At 34.6% G+C, this 16,303-nt stretch overlaps 1 protein-coding gene across 3 annotated transcripts in view; it reads left to right on the forward strand.

Annotated features, from left to right (window-relative positions):
• The window catches only part of FAT4 (FAT atypical cadherin 4), a 177,930-nt gene that overhangs the window by 66,962 nt on the left and 94,665 nt on the right, over window positions 1-16,303 (forward strand). The gene's annotated exons all lie outside the window — the stretch shown is intronic.

Genomic DNA, 16,303 nt, shown 5'->3' on the forward strand with positions numbered 1-16,303 from the left:
TTTGGCTCTACTTCTAATTCTAGTTTTCTTGCTATGTCTACCACATCCATGGTTACTTTCAGTACTGAAGTTTTGAACCCTTCAAAGTCATCCTTAAGGGTTGGAAACAATTTCTTCCAAACTCCTGTTGACGTTGATATTTTTACCTCCTCCCATGAATCACAAATGTCTTTAATGGCATCTAGAATGGTGAATTTTCCAAGTTTTCAATTACTTTGCCCAGATTCATCAGAGAAATCACTATCTATGGCAGCTGTAGCCTTGCAAGATGTATTTCTTCAATCATAAGACTTGAAAGTTTAGATTACTCCTTGATCCATTGGCTGCAGAATGGATGCTGTGTTACCAGGCATGTAAACATTAATCTCTTTGTACATCTTTTTCAGAGCTCTTGGATGACCAGGTAGATTGTCAATGAGCAGTAATATTTTGAAAAGAATATTTTTTACTGAGCAGTAATTGTCAACAGCGGGCTTAAGATATTCAGCAAATCATGCTGTAAACATTTGCTGTCATCCAGGCTTTGTTGTTTCATTGGTAGGGAGCAGGTAGAGTAGACATAGCATAATTCTGTGGGGCTTCAGGATTTTCAGAATGGTAAAAGATCAGTGGCTTCAGCTTAAAGTCACCAACTGTACTAGTCCCTGACAAGAAACTCAACCTGTCCTTTGAAGCTTCAAAGCCAGGCATTGATTTCTCCTGTATAGCTATGAAAGTCTCATGTGGCATCTACCAGTAGAAGGCTGTTCATCTACATTGAAAATCTGTTTTTTAATGAAGCCACCTTTATCAATTATCTTTGCTAGATCTTCTGGATATCTTCTTGCAGCTTGTACATCAGCATTTGCTGCTTCACCTTGTGCTTTTATGTTATGGAGATGCCTTCTTCCCTTAAACCTTATGAACCAAGCCCTGCTAGCTTCCAACTTTTCTTCTGTAGCTTCCTCAGCTCTCTCAGCCTTCAAAGAATTGCAGAATTAGGGTCTTGCTCTGTATTAGGCTTTGCTTTAAGGGAATGTTGTGGTTAGCTTTCTTCATGTCAGCAATAAGGCTGTTTTGTTTTCTTATCTTTTGTGTGTTCTCTGGAGCAGCACTTTTAATTTCCTTCAGTATCATTTCCTTTGCATTTACAACTTGGCTGGCTATTTGGCACAAGAGACCTAGCTTTTGATTTACCTTGGCTTTCAACTTATCTACTTCACTAAGCTTAATTATTTATAGCTTTTGATTTAAAATAAGAGATGTGCAGCTACTCCTTTCACATGAACACTTAGAGGCCATTGGAGGGTTATTTCAATATTGTGCTTCAGGCCTTGTTTCCATATTGTTGTTCTCAGGAATAGGGAGGCCCTAGGAGAAGGTGAGAAATGGAAGAATGGCTGGCCAGTAGAGGACTCTGAACACACACAATATTTATCCATCCAGTTCACTGTCTTATATGGGTGCAGCTTGTAATTCTCCCAAGAAAATAGTAACCTCAGTAATCGCTGATTATAGATCACCTTAATAATGAAAAAGTTTGATGTATTGTAAGAACTACCAAAATGTGACACAGACACAAAGGGAGCACATGCTACTGGAAAAATAATGCTGATAGAAACTTGCTCAATGCAGGGATGTCACAAACTTCTAATTTGTAACAATATGCAAATATCTGTGAAGCATGATAAAGGCAAGTGCAATGAAACATGGTTTTCCAGTACGTGATATTAAACCATATCATGAAATTCTAGACTCTGAGATTTACAAGGGACTGAAAACTCAATCAGTTCAGGTTCTCATTTCCACTCTTAAGAGGTACCTCTTTAAATAAAAAAGCCTATTACGATCATTAAAATAAATCCATGGAAATCCTTTTTATTAAGCAAAATGTGACAAAATTATTGGAATAACCAGAATGAAAAAGTCTATCATTGGCACTGCCCTATCAGACTGACATACTTCATTGAGCATAAGAGGGATACTATGAGCTGTACTAATATGACTTTATTTCTTTTTACTGCTGAATTTGATTCCATTGTGTGAATATATCACATTTTGTGTATTCATGCATCAGCTGATGGACATTTGGGTTGTTTTCACCTTTTGAATATTATAAATAATGCTGCTCTGAACAGTTGTGTACAAGTTTTTGTGCAAACGTGTTTCATTTCTCTATGGTAGAATTCCTGTGACTGGAATTACAAGTCATGTGATAGCTATATTTAACATATTGAGGAACTGCCAAAGTATTTTCCAAAGTGGTTGCACCATCTTATATTCTCACCAACAACATATGAGTGTTTTGATTTTTTTATGTACTCACCAACACTTGTTATTATCTGTTGTTTTTAATATAGCCATTTTTATGTGTGACATATTGTATTTTTAATTTTCATATCTCAATTGACTAATGAATTTAACATCTTTTTATGTGTTTTTTAACTATTCTTACATTTTCTTTGGAGGATTGTATATTCAAATTCTTTTCCCATTTTAAATTGGGTTATTTATTTTTATTATTGAATTGTGTTAGTTCTTTATATATTTTGGATATAAGTCCCTTTCAGATATATGATTTGCAAATGTTTTCTCCCATTCTGTGAGGTTTTCTTTCACTTAATAATGTCCTTCAAAGCAAAAAAGGTTTAAATTGTGATGAAGTCTAAATTTCCAGTCTTCTATAACTTGTGCTTTTCCTTTAGACTCTCTGTAATTATTTACTTACAGCAACATGTAGTGTAATTTTGGTTTAGGTGACTGTGCTTCTACTAGACAGTAAATGTGAACACCTGGGTATTTTGTATCCTAAGCAACAAGCAAAGGGCCTGAGCTCTAGTAAGATACCAATGAATGTTTGTTGGATTCATTAATGGATTTTTTGATACTCCTTTTCAATAAGTAAATTTAACACTACTCAGTAACAAAATAATTTTTACTAAGGAATGACAATATCTGATCTTTGAATAACTAATTTTAGAAACACACACACACACACACACATATATATATATATATATATTTTTTTTTTTTTTTTTTGAGATGGAGTTTTGCTCTTGTTGCCCAGGCTGGAGTGCAATGGCATGATCTCCACTCACTGCAACCTCTGCTTCCCGGGTTCAAGCGATTCCTCTGCCTCAGCCTCCTGAGTAGCTGGAACTACAGGCTCCCACCACCACACCTGGCTAATTTTTTGTATATTTAGTAGAGATGGGGTTTCACCATGTTGGTCAGGCTGGTCTCAAATTCCTGACCTCAGGTGATCTACCTGCCTCGGCCTCCCAAAGTGCTGGGATTACAGGCATGAGCCACTGCGCCCTGCCAATTTTAGAAACTTCTTGGTCATCCTCACACAAAATTCAGATATTGATTCCTTAAATTAAATTTTAGTGAGCATATTTAAATGTATGTTTCAATGATAATATTAAGTAGTTAATTGCCTTATTTTATCTTGGAAAAAGCAGAATGAGTGATGAAGTGTCATCTGTTTTATTGTTCCATAGAACATACCTTTATTTGAAAACTAAAATCAAAGTATCCTTTGATGTCACAGGATACTTTGAAATTATAATCATAGTTATATAGTCATAAATTGAGGAAGAGTGAGAGAGTATTAGAAAAAATCATCAAACCATATTATTTCATGGAGATGGTTAGTTGTAGTCAGTGTTTATAATTGATGGCTTTTTCCATTACTCTGGAGTCTAATTTCAAATCTTTCATAAGTGTACAGATGTTTTATCTGATTTTGCACATTATTTTCTTTCTACATTTCCATATTAGTTCAGACTTCTTAAAAGTCAATTTTTAAAAAAATATTCAGCTTTTCGTCCAGCTTTTGTCATACTCTTATTCCACTAAAAATGTTGGTACTTTGGTTTTGACAATGAAAAATAGAAAACAAATAGCCTTTTATGCTGAAACATCTTATTAAAGAAAATTTATTTTGTCATTTATTTATTTTTCATATTGAAAAATTTTTCCTTCTGTTAATTAGTTTTAACTCTGATGATCGTCAGGGGATAATTCTTAGGACTTTCATTACTCAATGTAATTGTAATAGTTGGTGGTTCACCTCCTTCTTAATTTGCGTGTGTGTGTAACAATAAAATGTACTAGTGCAATGAACAAACTGGTTTTTACATCATTGAATAAACGTACATTAAATGCCTTCTGTACCCTAGGCGTTATATTAGAAACTGATCTAAATGTTTCACTGTTTGAAACTTAGAAAAGAAGCAGGCTTTCTGAGTTTTGTTTTGCTTTGTTTTGATTTTTTTGAGGCGGATTCTCACTCTGTTGCCCAGGCTTGAGTGCAGTGGCACCATCTCGGCTTACTGCACCCTCCACCTCTGGGGTTCAAGTGATTCTCCTGCCTCAGCCTCCTGAGTAGCTGGGATTACAGGTGCACACCTGGCTAATTTTTGTATTTTTAGTAGAGACAGGGTTTCATCATGTTGGCCTGGCTGGTCTCAAACTCCTGACCTCAAGTAATCCACCTACCCTGGCCTCCCAAAGTGCTGGGATTATAGGTGTGAGCCACTGCACCTGGCCCTGAGTTTAGAAAAATAGGATTTCTAAATAGAATTAAAGAACAATGCATTTCCAAAAAATTGATTTTGATAAGTTGAATTTCTTTAGAACATATACTTTACAATTTATATCACATAAAATTTTTTTCATTACTGTTTATTAGTGAGCAAAAGCTGTTTCATATAAATTAAATTTGTTATTGTTTTGAAGTAAAAATAGAACACAAGACTCTAGAAAGAGACTTTAATTTTATAGTTTAAGATAGCTGTTTAAAAGATATAAGGACATATAAATATTATAGACCAGCGGTCCACAAACTTTTTGGTACCAGGGACCAGTTTGGTGAAAGACATTTTTCCACATACTGGGTGGGAGGGTGGTTTTGGGATGAAAGTGTTCCACCTCAGGCCATCAGGCATTAGATTCTCATAAAGAGCGTGCAACCTAGATCCTTCGCATGCACCATTCACAATAGGGTCCACCCTTCTTTGAGAATCTAATGCCGCAACTGATCTGACAGGAGGCAGAGCTCAGGCAGTAACGCTCACTTGCCCGCCCCTCACCTGCTGCTACGGGCCAGGTTCCTAACAGGCCACAAACCAGTACCAGTCTGTGCCCAGGGGTTGGAGACCCCTGTTATAGACTAATAACCAACTGAAATAGAATAGCATAGCTATGAGTCAAAGGTTTGAGTCTTTTGCATCAAATAATAGAAATGTCTGCAAAGGTGAAGACTACTATGCAAATGTGAAATGAGGAAGAGTGATTATTTTGACATTGCAGTCATTCCATAAAAGAACTATAGCCAAGTCTCGTGTGGGTTCTAGAAAACCACTAAAGATGGCGACCATGTTATCATGGGGGCTGCATTGTTTCTTATTGTACTTGTGCCATTATTTTGTTCTTGCAGTGTTCTTTGTGTTTTTGTTTTGTTTTTGTTTGTTTTAATTTTCTATTCTTAAAAAAACACAATCTGATGAACTCTCCCCAATCTATGATTCGTTCCTCTTGGATCATGTATTCCCACCACTCCTCTAATCTTTGGATTGTTGGAGGGGGAGGAAGAACTTGATATGTCTTATTTTGAGTTGCCCCCGACAGATAGCAGTATGGCATGGTAAGTGAGAATGTGTAGCTATATAGGGTAGGAAAAGGTATTAATAGATTCAGAGAAGTAAAACTCCCAGTACAAGCCCTACCAGAGATCAATATACATTAGCTTTTCACTCTTCTTTGTGCTGCTTATGTTAGACCAGTAATTATTTAGAACATGGAAACAAAGTAAAATAACCAGTTAATGAATTCATTGTTTTGGCTTTTGTATCTGTTAGCTACTGCCAGAATAATGTTGCATAATAAAGAGCCACAAAAATCTCAAAGGCCTACAAAAATTCACGTTTATCCTCACGCATTGCTGGATAACTGCAATTGGGCTTCTCTAGGCTAGACTCAACTAGGAAGCTGGCTTCAGTCTAAAAACCTTCCAGCTGAGATTCCTCTACTCAGTATCTCTAGTCTTTCTGGTAGTAGTGGGCTAGCAGAAACATACTGTTCTAGTGACCATGGCAGAGGTAGAAAAGAATAAGTGTATTTTAAGCCCCTTCTTGTGCTATTTTTATAGATAGCCCATTGTCCAATCCAAATATTATGAAAGAGCCCAAAAAAGGCAAGGAGAAAAATCTCACCTTTAGTGGGAGGGACTGCAAAGTTGTTTATGGGGAGGGGTATTGGGACCAATAATTCAGTCTACCATAGTTTGTACCTTTAATAGAAATCAAACCACTTCTTTATTTTTCAGTAGTTTGAATAGAAGCCTTCTTTATTTCATAGTATCCAGTACACATTAGGCAAAAAAAGAGAAGAAAAAATTTAGTGGCATTTTTTGTTTGTTTTATACTAAAATTTCCCTTTGATATGTGTCTACCACATTCAGATTAACATCTATTGAAAAATATACTACAGGATGCATTTGTAGGATGTTTGTTTTGAAGAATAGTATAAAAATTTCTATAAGTTTCTTATGCAACCACACATATTTTAACTTGATGTTTTATTCTGCATTTACTTTTGAGCATCCTTAAGAATTTGTTAAAATGCAGAAATTATGCAGTATTGATTTCAGGAAAAATTGAAGTGGTTACACATGGTTGCCTTTGCCTTAAAATAAATCCTTATTTGGTTCTAACTTGAACAATATTGAAAGCACAACAAAACTAGCTTTTTATTATGTCACCACACATTTAGTGAGTTATGGAAAGCATTTTGTTTTAAGAATGGAGTTAACTATGTGTTATCCACGCTTCTAGCCATTCTTGTCACTCCTGGCTACTCTCCAAGCCTGCCTGTTATTCATACATATTTCTTCTTAGTAAGAAATGCATCAAAATCCCAGGAACATGTGCTGCTGACTGTTAGAAGAGTTTTAGTGGTGAGAGATTAATGTAATTACTTTTGTTTGAGAAATATAATTGGTCACAGTTATATACATGTAGCTTATATGAGAAGTACATTCAGTTTTAAAACTCATTATGATTAATTTTACTTTCCTTAAAAAATGAAACTAAGGAGAATCTAAAATGTGTATGCTTCTTTCATTCCTAATATTCCAGAATACTTAGATATTTTTATGTGAAGTAAATGCTCAGATATCTAAATAGATATAATATTATTTAAATTTAAGGTATAAACTTTTACATGACGAAATGCTTAATAGCCTATAATCTTAAAAACAGAAGTATTCCAATTCCCATATTGTATGTTACTTCATCAAATATTACCATTATATCATGTTTCTTGTACTAAAGTGTTTCCTGTGAAACAATGTAATAAAATGGCCTTTAGTATGCATGATAATATTTAAATACGCATTTTCTAGTAAAATATAATGCTTATTCATTTTTTTCTTCTAGTTCTAAAGAAAAAAATGCACCAAATGCATACACTTACTTTATGATAATTTCTGAAACTTAAGTAGAGTTTGGTCCTGCAACAGACTTGTGTTTTCTAGTAGTTATGGTTCATTCATCCAGGTGGTAGTGGTCCTATCAGTTTTCCTTAATAAGTCCCACATAGCTCTGGCCAGTCTTTCATAGAATGAGATGGTAGGTCTTTCCTCCAAAGTTTGATTTCTCCCGTTTTTTTCACATTGCAATTTCAAACTTTCAGTAATACCATCAAGATGAGATAGTAAACTATTATAAGAGTTACCACAAGTTTGAACAAAGTTGATTATACATCACAAACAAATAAATACTTAAAACCTTGTTCATAGAGATCAGGCCTTGCGTACCTACATAGTCCAAACATTACATTCCTGACATTTAGAACATTTAAATGCAAACCGTTCTTTGTTAGGGCTTTCTCATAACTGAAATATGAGTCACTTGCAAACCATAATAGATTTTGGCTCTGCTACATGATGAAGTGTTCTGGATGTCGTGAAACATTTCACCCAGACTTATGGCAGTAGAATTCCCAGTGGTCACCCAAAATAGGGAAAAAAATGAAGAACAAACTTAAAGGAAATATGCAGACTCTGGCACCATCCTTTCGTGGCAATACAGCTCTGTATTGTTGTTAAGAAATGGAAGTATTTAGAGCCTAAACCCATAAACTATAGTACAATTAGGCGCTGAATTTTTTTTTTTGTTCCTAATTACGAAATTTAACTCTATACTTGATTCTCATGTTTAAGGTCAGGTCATAGAGTGTTTCTTTACACATCACCCTGATGCAGTCATACTGAGTTGTCTCCCAGCACTGAGCTTCTCACTGCATTGTGGGCAAACTCATATTCCACACTCTACACTCATCTCAGGCAGGAAAGGTGGAGTTTTCCTTTTCAGGGCCAAAGGAAGCAACAGCTGAGGCGTGATGGTTGTACTGATATTGGTGTGGGTTTCAATTTGGTTAGTTTGCTTTCAATTTCAACTCCTCACTTGAGATCCCTTACAGAAAAGTAAATGGTAGGCTTCCAGCATCTTGTTTCACTCTGGTGAATAAAAATTGTTTTGAGTGTAAGATTAGACTTTTTCCTTGCTTAATTTCAGTAGTACCTACACAACTAAACTGAGGCATCATTTAGCAAACTGTTATTGAGATGACATCATAATGACCTATTAAGGGCAATACACAATTGAATAAGCTCAGTTATTCTTCCAGGTTTAAACGTGCCTTTCATGGTGTTTAGTGTAGCAGCTTTTGAAGCAGAGATGGGCAATGTGTAGGACCTTTTATTCCAGTCTCCTAAGTGGGAGATATTCTGAACAAAACATATTAAGGATATTTTTTCTGAAGTTTTTGAAATTTTAAGTCATGATTCACTTTTCAAAAGAAGACATTTATGTGGCCAACAAACATGAAAAAAAGCTCAACATCACTGATAATCAGAGAGATGCAAATCAAAACCACATGGAGATACCATCTCATGCCAGTCAGAATGGCGATTATCAAAAAGTCAGGAAACAATAGACGCTTCTGAGGCTGTGGAGAAATAAGAACACTTTTACACTGTTGGGGGTAATGTAAGTAAGTTCGACCATTGTAGAAGACAATGGCAATTCCTCAAGGATCTAGAATCAGAAGTACCATTTGACCCAGCAATCCCATTACTGGGTATATACCCAAAGGAATATAAATCATTCTGCTATAAAGACACATGCACATGTATGTTTACTGCAGCTCTATTTACAATAGCAAAGAAATGGATCCAACCCAAATGCCCATCAATGATAGACTAGACAAAGAAAATGTGGTGCATATACACCATGGAATACTATGCAGCCATAAAAAGGAATGAGATCATGTCCTTTTCAGGGAAATGGATGAAGCTGGAAGCCGTCATCCTCAGCAAACTAACACAGGAACAGAAAACCATATACTGCATGTTCTCACTCATAAGTGGGAGTTGAACAATGAGAACACATGGACACAGAGAAGGGAACAACACACACCAAGGCTTGTTGGGGGCAGTGGGAGGCAAGGGGAGGGAAGTTAGAGGTTGGGTCAATCAGTGCAGCAAACCACCATGGCACATGTATACCTATGCAACAAACCTACACATTCTGCCCATGTATCCTGTTTTTCTTTTTTAGAAGAAATGTTTTGTTTTAAAAGAAAAAAATAGTAAGTCATTATTATGAATAGTTACTGAATTATCATAAAATATCATTTCATAACATAAAAATTATATATGATAGCATGTTCCCACACAAAAACTAGGAAATCAATAGGTTTGAATTGCTTTAAAATATCATTGTAATAGTGGATAACTTTGATTAATACATCTTTATATGCCAGTAGAGTGCCTATGTTATTATTACATTTGCTGAATATGGGACTTTAATAAAAATGTAAAAATGACCTGGATTTGCTTAAAAACAGAAATATCTCTAGAGGAGAATTTACATGCTAGACATGGATAAGTTGTCAGAATGAGCAGGACACATTATTGCTCTTGGAATCTCAGAATATAGAAGTCTCTAATTTAAGTAATATAAATGATCTTCAGTATCCTGAAGATATTTGCAATTACCTATGTTGGTAATATATAAACTTAAATCAGAGCTACAAACTACTATTATTGAAATAAATATTTCTGACAAAACTGTTACTTGCTTGTATTTAAAAGCAATCTTGATGGCATTATCTTAATATCTTTAGAGATAACACTTGTGAACTCTAAACATTATTTTTAGTGCAAAGTTTGTCATAATTTATGTGGTTTAAGTGACAATATTACATGAGACAATTAATTTTGGAGTGTCAGTTCCACAAATCCAAAAAGTCAATAAAGTAAATAATTATTTTTGCCACTAAACAAAACAAAAAATTAAGCACTATTTGCCTTGATGCATCAGGTGTTACTATTTTATAGTTTGTACACTTTCTGTCTATCCTACCAACTATTTAAATGTAAGCCATTCTGAAAATGGGTATTTATATGTTGCATCTTTTAAGAAAAAGAAATAGCTTTTTGTATACGTTTTAATAGTAATCACTTTCATTGATATTTACAGAGAATTTAACTATAGTTTCTTTAGTTGTAATACATACCTATTGTCTTTCTGCTGAATGTCTAATAGTTTTCCAGTGGCATTGATAAGACAAACTCTCACAGATTATTTTATCTTAATATAAATATAAAAGAACCTAAAAATAGGCAAGAAGTGAATAAAATGTTTTTTAAAGTAGCCCATCAAATATTATTTTCATCAGAAATTATTTTCTTGTTGACATAAAATACATATTTTATATGAAAGATCATTCTCTCTGTGCAAAGATCAGAGACATTGTGTCTTAGGCACATCATTCAGCTTGCTCCACAGCCCTGGCTGTCTCCACTACTCTGGAAAAATCAGTGCCCTCGAGTAGGAGGCTTAACATTGTTTTTCTTAGATAAATCACTTGACATTTCAGTGCCTTAATTTTGACTCTCTGTAAAATAACAGAAATGGAACGGAAATGGACTTGATGATATTTAAGATTCCTACAAAAAGTATTAGTATGTTGACTTGCAAATGAATGGATTTCTGAACTTTCAGTGTACTACAAATCCTACGGTCTCCCAAAAGAAAACAAAAGATTGTTTTTCTTCTTTATTTGAGAACCATTTTATGTAGATTGCAGGAAGGTTGTGAATTAAAATATGTTTAGATTTTTTCATCCCGTTCATTAAGAACCATTTGATTTAAGCTGCAGAGAGGATATGCATTTAAGAATATGTTTAGAATTGTGGTTGAGGTGGCAACCACCATGCAATTATCAGTTTATTAACAGGGGAATGAACTCATAATGGACTTTGCTATTTTAGTCATTTCCTTTAACTTGAATATAATCTTCTACTTTCATAATATCAATTTAAATCGGGGAAATAGCATGTTTTATCATTAGATCCACAAATATATAATGGTTTGATATTAGCTATTGTTAGGTAATGATTGTTCCTTAGTTATGTAGTTGTATGCTGAAACATTTAAAAAATTAATCCCCATGTATAATAACATTCTTGATGTAGAGCAAAATAAAATGATAGACTGCATATTATAAAAAAAAGAGAAAAGCATTATATTATTTTATGCACTATTCCCACAGAAATATTTTTTAGTTTTAAAATATCCATTTGACTCTTCAGCAAGCTGAATACCAGGGATTTTATTCCTTCAGCATAAAATAATTTGGTAACAATATTTAAAGGCATATTTCTAACTTAAATTTTACTTTTATAAAATTACCAAAAGACAGATCATTTGTGAACTAATTGGTTATTAGCTCCTTTAATCTCAGTCATGTGTTTGTCTCTAAATAAAATTATTTCATTTACCAGAGTTTCACTGCTCAGGGCTCAGGTGACTCAGTCAAGAAAGTCATTCTTGTGAAGCTACCTAAATGGTAACAACGGTAGTGGCAGTGGGTGATACCTTAGCTCAACCATTAGCTGCAGCTGGAGTGTTTATTGTAAGTCAAGCACAGATCTGCCAACTACATTTCTTCTAATTGTAGCAGGTGAAACCACACACATTTTTAAAGGACCAGATATCTGAGCACAAAGGTCAACATTTGGTAGGCATGCAGAAAACATGGAAGTGCCTTATCTTAACGGGATCATGAATCTTCATCTTTAAAGGGCAGTTTTTACAGACTTTCAGAGTTGATACCTTAAGTTGTTCTGAACTTCAATTACAAAAGCTATTGCCAGATTGTGTTTTGTTTTTATTCAAAATGTAGCCACTCATGAAGAGAAACTTCTGAGTTTGAAATGTGATTTGTGTTTTTGCAAAATGTTTATTTGAATGCAATTTTACCTCCAGTCTAAACAAATGTAAAGATAAATGTAAAACACTAAGAGGGGCAATGCTGGCACTGAAAGCTTAACTATGTAGTAGTATTGGGTTTGTCCTTTAATTTTTACAACATATGCTTTTTTAGTTTAGAAATAATATTGTAGACTTTTAAGATCTCAGAATTTTAAGCTAAACCACTAATAACAACTGTCTTCATTATTTAAAGTGATCTAAATTGTATAGAAATAAAAGGGTTTTAAGAATTATAAAAATGTAGTTATTGTTTCCTGCTTTTTTCTCTAAACTTCTAATGTTCAATTCTTGTGTTTTATATAACGTTTTAAAATAAATCACACCAAACCTTAGTCTAAAGAAGGTATAGTAATGGTTGGTGTCAGATCTGAGAGTGAACCAAGCACATGTTAGGATTTAGAATCATCAAGATAAATAGTAACACCAATGGCAACAAGGAAGCAATTTAAAGACAAACTTCTGGAATCAAGATGTCAACAGTGTATTTTCCCAGGGATGACTGCTTCTGTTTGTAAATATTGCTATTAAAGTACATCACCTATTTTCTACAAGGGATGCTGACTTGTCTTATTTTCTTTTATATATTTTGGTGACTAATACATACTTGTTATGTGACAGATTCTAAAATATTCAATGAATAAATGTTAGATTTAGTGACCACATCACATGTAAATGGGTTCAGAATCTTGCAATTCTTGGTAGATAAAACCATGGCACTAAGGATCTGGATAAGTGAAGAAATGGCAGGATAACACTTATCTATGCTAATGAGTTCAGATCTTCTCTCCTAGATGATTAAAACCCCAGGCTACTGAGAGAACTTTGCCAAGCCATGCTGAAAGCTTTTCAGTTATATCTAAGGAACTGTGGAGTAGAGAAAAGGGAATGGGCAATTAAGGAAAAATATCTAGATTTTCAAGAAATGGAATATGAAGTTATTCACTTTTCTTTTTTATTCTTTTTTGAGACAGAGTCTCACTCTGTCGCTGAGGCTGGACTGCAGTGATGCCATCTTGGCTCACTGCAACCTCTGCATCCTGGGTTCAAGCGATTCTCCTGTCTCAGCCTCCTGAGTAGCTGGGATTACAGGTGCACGCCACCATGCCCAACTAATTTTTGTATTTTCAGTAGTGATGGGGTTTTGCCATGTTGGCCAGGCTGGTATTGAACTCAGGCTTGTCCTGACCTCAGGTGATTCCCCTGCCTAGGCCTCCCAAAGCGTTGGGATTGCAGGTGTGAACCACCGTGCCCGGCCATTATTCACTTTTAGAATGGCAAGATGACACTAATTTTGGGAAAGAGGATAGACTGATTTATTAAATAAATGACCTATGGAATTCTTACGAAAAATATAACTTTGCACATATCAGAATATAATGATGATGAAATGGTCTAGATCTGTATATACAACTGGTCTATATAGATTCATTCAAAAAGGTACAGTTTTGAACTCAATAATATTTAACTAAATTTACTGTCTCTACTAAAACAAAAAGAAAGACTTTTCCGTATCTGAAATGACCAAAATCTCACAGAGCATACGGGATCACAGACTTCTAGAGCACTATGTAGTGATCCCCTAGTTTAGTTTTTTAAAAAATTTTGACAGAGAGAGATTGATTAATAGTTAGTTAGTTCTTATGTAAGTGATCCAGATTCCGGATGTGAATGAAATGCACATTTATGAAAATATATTTGTATAGCTGTAGCATATATTTTAAAAACATGATTCATTATGTTTTTTGAACACACACGCATGAGACTGTGTAAGTTTTCTTTACTGACTAATTAGCTCTGTGGCACTAGGTCGTTCCTTACCACTGGACTTTCATTAACTCATCTATCCAATGGGAGATAAAGTTCTTAGGTCATAGGGCTCTGCTGAGGTTTTTATATGTATATATGTGTGTGTAGGTGTGTATGTATCCACATACACATATAACCTAAAAAAAATCAGGTATGTTTATTAGTTATTTTATTAAAACTATTAAAATATAGAATTGGCTTGCTAAATTCATGGACCCACCAGTTACACTGAGACATCTTTTAGGTATACTCAACTTGTTCCTAGTGTGTGACTCTGTTTCCTGATGTGCCTTTGATGGTCATATTTAATTGGTGTCAATCTAGACCTTCCTTACGCTCAATTTAATGTTCTTCCCTGCACATACACACTTACATGCACACATTTACACACACCCACACATACTTACATAAACACACGTACATTTTTTCACAAAGACATTTACAAAATCATACATGCACACGCATGCATGCGAGCACGCGCTCGCACACACACACCCCTAGCATGCACAAGGGTGGCTTGTTGCTTTCCCAATAAAGTCATAAGATTACAGATGAAAGACAATTTAGAATTTTTTTAAATTCTATGAATCTAAAAGTTCAGAGTTGAATTATGATGCATTCAGTTACCTTTTGTCATTTTTTCTTGTTTTAAGGACTATGCATATATATACAAAAAATTTACGTGTATAAAGTGAAGATATTTAGTAATTTCTGAAGAACATTCATTACATATATGTATGTGTATGTGTGTGTGTGTGTATATATATATATATATATATATAATATGTATGTGTGTGTGTATTTCAAAGCTCTTCCCACATGAAAACTCAGTGTACATTCAGTATGTGCCAGTTGAACCTGTATGTGGGACTGGAATTATGATTTTTTAAAATACCTTTTCTCAAAGCCTTTCTCTGGCTCTAAGAAGCTTCCAGATCTGTCCTAACAGCTTGAAAACCAAGATCTTGACTTTTTATAGAATACTTCACTCTGTGCCAGAAACTGTGTTAAGCATTTTCTTTACCTATATCATCAGGATTTAGTCTTCACAAAATACTCTAGGACACATATTATTATACTGATTTTAAAAGGATGGACTGAGGCTAAGAGAAATTAAGTGCCCGAGTTCATCTAGCTAATAAGTGTCAGACAGGAATTTGAAGTCTGGTCTCTCTAATTCTAAAACCCATGATATTTACAACCCTGCAAGGAAGTTGGAAATGCATCTTCCAGGCTGCAGTTGTAGTTGCTGTGGGCATTTCCTTAAAGCAAATGGTGTCGAGAATGGTTGTTGCTAGCCAAAATCAGAAGTGTCAGATTTCTAACTGCTGAGACTTGCCTGTCTTCACCATTCTCTGGACTCATTTGAGCCATTTGTTTTATGATCCACTCTTCTACTAAAAGGTGGAACTAGAGGTATAACAATTATTTAGTATTTAATTTTATATATTGTTTTCTATTTTTATAAATTGCTCATTTATTTGTCTAGCTCTCGTATATTTCCCATTCATTCCTTTTCAGAGAATGATGACAGTCCTACTTACTGCCTCTCCCCTTCCCACAGCTTCCATTCTTCCTGGGAAAGGAGAAATCAGAATTATTTTGCCCTCCCCACTTCCTTCAGATTCATCCTTATCACTCATCACTGATGGAGTTTTTACAGCATAACTATAAAAGATGACATTTTATCCTATGACAAACATGCCCTGGTTATATCCTAGCTAAATGGATGGGTGGGTTTTTTAATTAAATGGATGACTTAATTTTGTGATCTAACTGGGAAGATTTCAGTTTTATTAGCAGCTGTCTTTCCCCTTTTCTTACCAGAACTTGAGCTATTAGCACCTAACTCAAAAGAGAAAATACAGAGTTTGAAGTTATTATTTTATACTTCACAAATCCTTTCTTCTAAACATTTTTTCTTAGGTGAGGAAACAAACAAATAACTCTGGCTAGGATCTTTTAAACAAAGCTGTTAATATTTGCAACCTATATCCACATGACATCTGAAAGAAATGATGGCTTAGCTTTAGTCACAAATGGAGAGTGCTGATACGAGTGGAAATAGAAAGAAAAGATGTATTTTTCTTCCCATTAAAGGTTGAGCGTGGACTTTAAAGGGGGAAATTCTGAGTGATTCTTAAAACAACATGTGAACTTCTTTATTTCCC

Source organism: Gorilla gorilla, chromosome 3 (genome assembly GCF_029281585.2).
Source record: "Gorilla gorilla gorilla isolate KB3781 chromosome 3, NHGRI_mGorGor1-v2.1_pri, whole genome shotgun sequence".
Lineage (NCBI taxonomy): Eukaryota > Metazoa > Chordata > Mammalia > Primates > Hominidae > Gorilla > Gorilla gorilla.